The 8754-nt window shown below is 34.8% G+C and overlaps 1 pseudogene; it reads right to left on the reverse strand.

Moving 5' to 3' along the window:
• LOC104771650 lies at window positions 2306-6851 on the reverse strand (annotated as a pseudogene).

Below are 8754 nucleotides of genomic sequence, written 5' to 3' on the forward strand. Positions count from 1 at the left end.
TTGTATGTCAATTACAGAACTGTGTTATAAACAAAAAAAAAAATAACTAACAGAGAAATCAAGCTAAGATTCATTGCACTTTCTCAATGGATACACTAGTGATTCAATAGAGTTCTAAGCTCCATCAAGTTAGTAAGATTAAGTGACTAAAGAATAGACATTAGTGCCATAAGACAGATACTTACAATCAATGTATTGTAAACAAATCAAGGCAATGAGTATACTTGTAGAATGTAGGACAATAATGATCAGTGTATGATGCACAATTTGAGAATGTTATTTTGTATGTTTGAGCCAATCACCAAGAGTTTAGAGCGTGACAAAAAGACATATACAAGCAAGAGATCTTATGATACATACATGCACAAAAGCAAATATAATAAGTATAAAGTTAAGTCAATCTACCGCAGTAAATATTCTGAGAATCAAAACGCAAACGTCACAAATGCATCATCCAAAAACAATCTGACAACTAACCAAAATGCAAGAACTATGATCACCAAACATCTTATAATGTAACAAAAAGTAAAAGCAATTACAGAGGACAATGGTAATTGACAAAAGCAAAATTGAAAATCGAAGTGGTCTATCTTAAACAAACAAACAATATTAAATATTCTTTTCTTAAGAGATTACAGATGGAATTAAAAAGTGAAATAGACAAGAACATACACATTGATAGTAGCTTCGTTTCTTAGAAACATACAGAACATGACTCTTATAGTCTTATACAATGTTCTATAATACTAACTTATTGCGCTACTTTGCGGAATGACAAACTAAAAACTCGACTTTGAACTATATATAAATGTGTGTGTGTACTAGAAGAACTTTCAAGTCTAGCAACTAATATACCAAACTACAATTCCTAGAACTGATACAAAATATTAGACATAGAACACAATTAGTGTACTAAATTCTGATTTTGACATTAGTCACAGAAAAGTGTTACTAAAACAAAAAAGCATGGTAGGAAAATCAAGAAAGATCCATTTCACATTCCAGTAATTCAATATATTTTAGCTTATAAAATATATACCTGTTCGAAGCTATTTTATACCATAAGAGAGATAGTTCCAATCATTTTATATAGTAAAGACTCAAGCAACATTTACAATATGAAGAACTTAACACTGCAATCTCAGTTAATGATGCAGAACACCGAGATATCAATCAACAAGGGTGTAGAGGATAGCCCAAAACATACAGTTCACAGAATGATAGAATGAGAAACCTTATGTTACATAGAAGCACCAAAACAGAGATAATAAGTATTTTATACACAAACACAATGTAATGTTCCATAATAAAATCTACCTTTCTATCATAGACAACAGAAAATACTACCATTATACTTATACACAAATGATGCAGAATTTTAAAATGTCATTCACACCAGTAGAATAATCACCAAGAGTTTTAACTTTTAAGCATAACACAGACGACTAAAAGAAAGAACCTATGATACTTACAAGCACTAAAACAGAGATAAGCATATATCTAAACAAATCAAAATTGTATCATAATTACAAACAAGTTTGAAAAACATATACCTGTTCAAGAAGTCTACTACACTTGGAATCTCCTCAACGCCTTCAGAAGCACATAACCTGCAGAAATTAAAACTGGTTAGTCTTCATTTAATGGGAATGGTTGATACTTACCTCATTTTTCGAAGCTATTGATCGTCTTTTCTCTCTATTTTTAAGGCTCAGCTCTTTTTTTTGAAGACTTCTTTAAGCCATTGGTCTTTTAGTTTTAGCCTTTAGGTTCAGCCTTTATCTTAACCTCTTTCTCTTATTGTGTTGGTCGTTTTTACCATCCAACAAGTCTTAATCACTCCATTGTCTTTGTCAAAGATCTTTGTCTTATTTATTTAAGCCGGTGGTATCTGCTCTTCTTTAAGCCGTTGGTCTATTAGTTTCTTTCTATGTCTTATTTCTTTGTCAAGTACTGTTGTCTTTATACCTCATATTTTAAGCCGGTGGTCTTGATGGAAGGTTGGTCGTTTTTACCATCCAACCCAAAGTCTGTGACTTCTTTCTATGTCTTAAGTCCTTTACACAGTCTCTGTCATATAGACTTCTTAAGCCGCTGGTCCCATTCCATCAAACAAAAGGTTGGTCGTTTATACCACCCAACCCAAAGTCTGACTTCTTTCTATGTCTTAAGTCAGGGGTAGTCAAATTGTGAACTCTTTCTTTTCTTTTCCCCCTTTATATAGTCTCTGTCTTATAGACTTCTTTAAGCCGGTGGTCTGATTCCATCAAACAAAGCTTGGTCGTTTATACCATCCAACCTAAAGTCTGTGACTTCTTTCTATGTCTTAAGTCAGGGGTAGTCAAATTATGAACTCTTTCTTTTCTTTTTTCCCCTTTATACACAATAGTCTTATAGACTTCTTAAGCCGTTGGTCATTCCCCCATCAAACAAAGGGTTGGTCGTTTTTACCATCCAACCCAAAGTCTGTGACTTCTTTCAATGTCTTAAGTCGGGGAGAGTCAAATTGTGAACTCTTTTTATTCCTTTTTCCCCTTTATCCAGTCTCTGTCTTATAGACTTCTTAAACTGTCGGTCATTCCCTCCCAACATGCATGCACTACCCATCCAATGTATACTTGATTCCGTTCGGGACAATGTCCCCAAAAAGAATCAGACAGAGCACCATTAGATTAGTGTCTGTCCACGAATCTTTTTGGGTTTTAAAAAAAAACAAAACAAAACCATCCAAAAACAAAAACCAACAAGTTCCGTAGAACAATTTTAAAAAAGGCTTTGAAAAACAGATGACTTGGATATATAAAACCCACGACTGATGTCATCAATTGCAAAACAAAATCATAGACGAGAGAACTGATCGATCGTAAAGGTTTGTTCTCTTGTTCGATTTCAATCCTCAAAAACTGAAAAAACAAAACCAAAAACCAAGTGAGTGAGTCAACAGTTAAGCAGACCTGCACCGCTGTAACTGAGCGTAGGTCTAGTCCTCTGCTATAACTCCAAAGCATCTCGCCGGTTTTCACCCCAAAATCCTTTTGAAGAGAATCCTGTAAAACCCGATAGGGTATGTTTGGTATAGCTTAGCGAAGTTGTCTATTGATAACAATTGTTAAGCAGATTCAAACTAGTAAGATAAAGTAGTCTTCAAAGGCAAACAAATATCGTATTAAATAAAAAAGCCTATGGTGTTTTGCTTAAATAAAATAGCAACCAGACATAACCATAACCACAAAAATAGTTTACCTTGGAAATCAAACGTAACTGCCCACATGTTTGAATATTTTGCTTCACCAGCTTCTCCTTCAACACAGAACCTACACCGGGTAGTGTCCCAACTGGAAGCTGATCCAAGAACTCCTCTACCTGCCAAAATGTTAAGACACTATCAGTTTTCCGAAATTAATACAAAATGGCTTCTGCAATCAAGAAACTAACCACAGCTCATATACCTCTTCCACTAATTACGAGTCAGAAACAAACACATATACCAAAAGATAGAAAGATGTTTATAAAAAGTACCTTCTCAGCAGAGATGTAAAGTTGGCCGGCTGGTTTAGCAACTCTGGTAGCAAGACGAGCTATTAGCATAGTACCACCTATCCCAGCACTTGCGCTGCATCAAGTAGTCTCAAGGATCTCATTTATTATTGTCGAGGCTAAAAATTCGGGTTCTACATCGTTTAAATCAGAGACATCTAAAAACGCTTCATCGCAGCTTAGTGCCTAAACTCCATAAAACAAATATAAATGTTAACAGTAATCAAACTACAGGAACTGCGAAAATATCTTTTGGAGGCTGACCTGGACTTTTCTGCAATGCTTATGCAAGATGTCATAAAACTGAGTTACAATGTCAAACAAGCTGGACCGACATGACAACATACAATAAACACTCGACTCTAAAAAATAACAAGCTGAGGACAAAGGTCTTTTGCATGTCGTACAAACATACCTGCCTTCACTCCTAGATAAAGAAACTGACATTAAATTAGTACAAAAACAGAAAGATCAGGACCCGAGTACAACCAAGCTTAAGAGAGATTACTTTCGTATAAGACAGACCATAAGCCCGAGCTGGATAATTTGCAGAGGAAATTTCAGCCGTTCCTTTCGGGTTATCTGAGTGACATACAGCTACCGGCTTGTCGTGTAATTCAAGACGGTTCTTGATTACCACTGACACAAAGAAGCAATCCTGGAAATATATCACAGAATCAAATAACTAGAATGTAATAAAAGAAAGTCAGAACAAAATACTGCAATTCTAGAATAACAAAATTCAGTCATATTTTTCACTCTCTTTTATGTCCAATGTCATGCTTAAACGCCTAGCTATTGTGCTGCGGGAAAATGCAAAATTGAAGAATTGGCCACGGATTTCTTTTGCTTCCTTTACTTTTAGACAGCAGCAGATAAAGAAAACAGCCTAGATTGAGGAAATTACCAAATCAATGTGGATAATGGTTGACTTCTTGGCCATTTCAGCTGCATTCTGACCAGAATCTGCCCATTTCAGTCCATTGGAAGAGCCATGAAATCTTTTACGGTACCTGTTTCTCCATGTTCCAATAAAATGCAGCCTTGAATTCTGCAGACAAAAAAAAGACATACAGAGAAAGCATCTTCAGAATCTTCATTAGAACGATACTATACATCCAATTATTTCTAGTTATATAAATTGACAATGAGACCCTCTTACTTTCAGATGAAAGAACTGTTAATACAGGCGTAATAGAGCAGCCAGACACCAGCAGCTAAATGAATCTTTTGTAAGAGACACCAGAAATTGTGGGAATAAACCAAGCTAACAATATTTCTATAAAGTTTTACCTTAAAGTAGTTTTCCACAAAATTGGGATCCTCGAGAGTTGAATGACGCCTTGTAGAAGATCCAGCAACGGTTGCAATCGATTTGCCATCATTCTTCCCATTTACATGAACGGACTTGTTGTCTGAAGCGGAATGAAGATTGGTAGTGGATTGAATTTCACTTGTAACTTCTTTTTCTACTATGTCATAATAACCAAGTCTTTCTGCATTCATTTCAGAAGATTTCAGGTCACCAGTTCCTGTTTCTTCTGTCAATTCTGCAATAGTGTTTTCGATATAAACGCCGTCAATCTCATCATTAACGTCGTCTCTTGCTTCCTCTGAATCTTCAGCTCTAATTGAACTTCCTTCTTCAGCTTCACTGTATGCAGTATCAGGCTGACAAGATGTAACCGGCAAAGGTATCTGAGGGGTCAAATGGCTTCTGGGTGCAAAAAAGGCAGACAACTTTGGCTGGGTATCATTCAGTTGATCTAGCTGGTAAGGAACCCCTGAGATGTGATAACCACAACACAAAGCATTGAATCAGATGTACAAATAAAAAGTGTGCAATAATAAATGAATGCACACGAAGATGACAGTAGTCGAATGATCAAATCCACACATTTCTACCTATATTTACATGATTTAACTGAAACTAAATCATCTTCTATTGACTTACAACCCAGAAGTCTGTTGGCAGAGATAGAGTCCACTATCCATGTGGGCTTCACAACAGGTAACCCTCTGCTGAATGCCCTGATTGGAAATAAAAACACCACTTTAAGACACGACCTTGCAAGAACTTTGCCAGGATTTTAAAGAAACTAAGGAAAACTAACCTTAGATTCTTGACTTTACTATCTGGAAGGTTGCTGCAGATGATATGTGTTACAGAACGCCTAGAGAAGTAATTCTCGAATCTTCCACCATACTTCATCATGTATCCTTTCAACTCCTACAGATATCTAGACACAGTTAACCCCAGATGACCCACAAGAAATAACTACACTAGAGAAAGAAAAAAAAATCATGAAATTCTAAGGTCTAGTCACCTGCACAGTTTATATAATATTGGAGATCAGAAAACTAGACACCAACAGAACTGAAAACTGATCAGAACCAAAAGAACAGAGCATAAACCTGATGGGAAGGAATGGTGAAACCATCCACAAAGATTGAAACTCCTTGGAAAATAAGTTTCTCAGAACCCGAAACACCGTGAGAAGAAGCAGAAGCCTCAGTCTCAAATTGGTTCTGAAGTTTCCTATTCTTCACTTCCATGTAACTAACAACAAAAACATAGAAACCCACAGAACATCAAAACCACAATGTAATTTACAATTTCTAACAATTTTAAACCCATCACAATGCATCTTCCCAAAAATTCATAAAAATCCCAAAATTTAAACATCACACATACTCATAAAAATGAAATCTGTGACAAGTGACAAATAAAACTGCAATCAAATCTTTAATCAAATCTGTGACAAGGGAAAATAAAATCAAACTCTGTAATCAAACAAATCTGTGAAGAAAATCAACAACCAAAATATGTAAACGACGACAACATATGTTAACGACGACCCAAAAGCAACCGGAACTGCAATTCTGAGAAGGTGGTTCAGAGGGAGACAAACCTTGCGTCTGAGAAGAACCCGCCATCGTCGCCGTCTACAATTGTGGGAGACTCGCCGTCGTCACAGAGAACAAAAAACTCTTCGACTGATAAAAGCCCTTCCTCGCCCTCGCCTATGACCAACCCGTCGTCGCCTGAGAAGAACACTTCCTCGCCGACGCTTAATAGGAGAATCGAGAGAGAGACGACGACGGAGAGGAGAAACAACAGAACCAACGACGAAGAGGAGGACCGTCGACTCGAGAGACGAATGGAAGAACCGACGACGGAGAGAAACAAGAGTCACCGAGAGCCGTGGACTTGAGAGGAGAATCGCCGCCGACGGAGAGAAACGAGGGTCGCCGAGAGAGAGATTAGGGTTTCTAATTTTGGATTTGGGATTTTTATGTTTTTTTGTCACAAAAATTTTGAACTGCAATTTTAGTTGTCACAAAAATCAGAAACAAAGATTTTATTTTTAAATGTAATTATTATTTACAATGGCAATTTGGTTAATAAAAATGAAAAACAGAACTATAAGGTCTTTCACCAAAAGATTTGAGTCATTCTAGTTATGTTTTCCATAAGGGCATTTTTATAGAAAGATCAGTTTAGGATGTTTTTAGAGTATAAATATTATAAAAATAATGTAAGATCAGTAGTTAAAAACTTTTGTTAAGAAGTTAGTTATTGGGAGAACATGTGTAAGATCTTAAGATTTAATAATATAATATTCTTATAGAAATTTAAGAATGTTTAATAAGTATATAGATTAATGTTTAATAAATAATTTAAGAATGTTTACTACTATTTAATAATATAATGTTTATTAATATTCTTAAACATATTACAACTATAAAAATTTATAAAATAATATTTTAATTGCAAACTTATAAAACTTTTACTAAAATTCAAAATACAATGTCATATTATTATGAAACAAAAAAAAAAACCATTGTAAATAATTTTTTTTTTAAAAAAACAAACATATTACTTAATTAATTAAACAAGACAAACATTTTATTTAATTAATTCTTTCCAATCTGAGAGAGACACATCACACAAGATCAGGCCCAAGAACAGTTCTAGAATAAGATCAATAAGTCTGATCTTAAGTCCACTATTCAATTATTTTTATTTTTAAAATGCTTAAGAACATCCCATCTGATCTTCCTATAAACATGGTCTAACCAAGTCATTCTAGTTATTTTCACAAAGATATGAGTCATTCTAGGTAATTTTTACTTTTCCAAATCTCCCCATATGTTTTAAAGTTTACAATTATAACTTGATTACTTCTGTTCCCATTTAATCACACATCTAATTGAGAATAAGATTATTTCTCTTGAATCCAAATCTTTAGTTAATAACAGTGTTCAAGAAAGCGGTCTAGGCGGTCGCCTAGGCGCCGTCTAGGCGCTAGGCGCTCAGCAGACGCCTAGACGACCGCTTAGACCGCCTAAAATCACATAATATTATTTTATTGTATATTTTTTATTTTTAATTACATATATTTAAAATTTTAAGTTTATATTCATATAAATGTTAATATGTTATTAATCTAAATTAAATAAATATATTTTTACTAATTTTAGTTTATGATTTATTATTATTTTTTCTTCTAACATATATTTTTACATAATTTTATATATAATATTATATATATAATGTTCGTATTGTAAACGCCTAAACCGCCTTAAAACGCCTAAAATTCCGACTAGGCGTTCTAGGCGCTAGGCGCTGGGTTACCGCCCACATACCGCCTAGCGCTTTCTTGAACACTGGTTAATAGTGAATATTACCATCTAGGCAAATAAGTGAGAAGTTTTTTTTTTCTTGCCGTCTGAATTTTTATTAGATATCAATGAAACAAAACAAAAACAAAGTGTTGCATAACATAACAATGCAAGAAAGTTTCTAAGAAACAAAAATTACCTACGAATAAAGAGAATTAGCCCGAAAAAAACCTTCCATTCTTTTCTTTTCCAATACGCGTATGTAACCAAATAGGACCTCCACTAGCTAGATAAGATCTAAAACGCCCTTCACTTGTAACACTTTTAGCAATGTCTTTTGCAATTAAATTCGCCTTTAGTGCTAAGAGGTTAAATATTACTTTTCGAAAGCCTGGTAGCAAATTAGTGAGAAGTTTTGCAAAAAAAAAAAAACAAAAGTGAAGTGACCTTAGTGCAGTGGCAGGAAGTAAGTCCATTTGTAGAAGGCACCATCACACCCGGGATCGAGTCCCGGTTCCTACGAATGTAGGAATTTGGTTAATGGGCCGGCCAGTTGTGGCCCAATGGTTGACCAAAAAAAAAAAAAAAAAA

This window comes from Camelina sativa, chromosome 20 (genome assembly GCF_000633955.1).
Source record: "Camelina sativa cultivar DH55 chromosome 20, Cs, whole genome shotgun sequence".
NCBI lineage: Eukaryota > Viridiplantae > Streptophyta > Magnoliopsida > Brassicales > Brassicaceae > Camelina > Camelina sativa.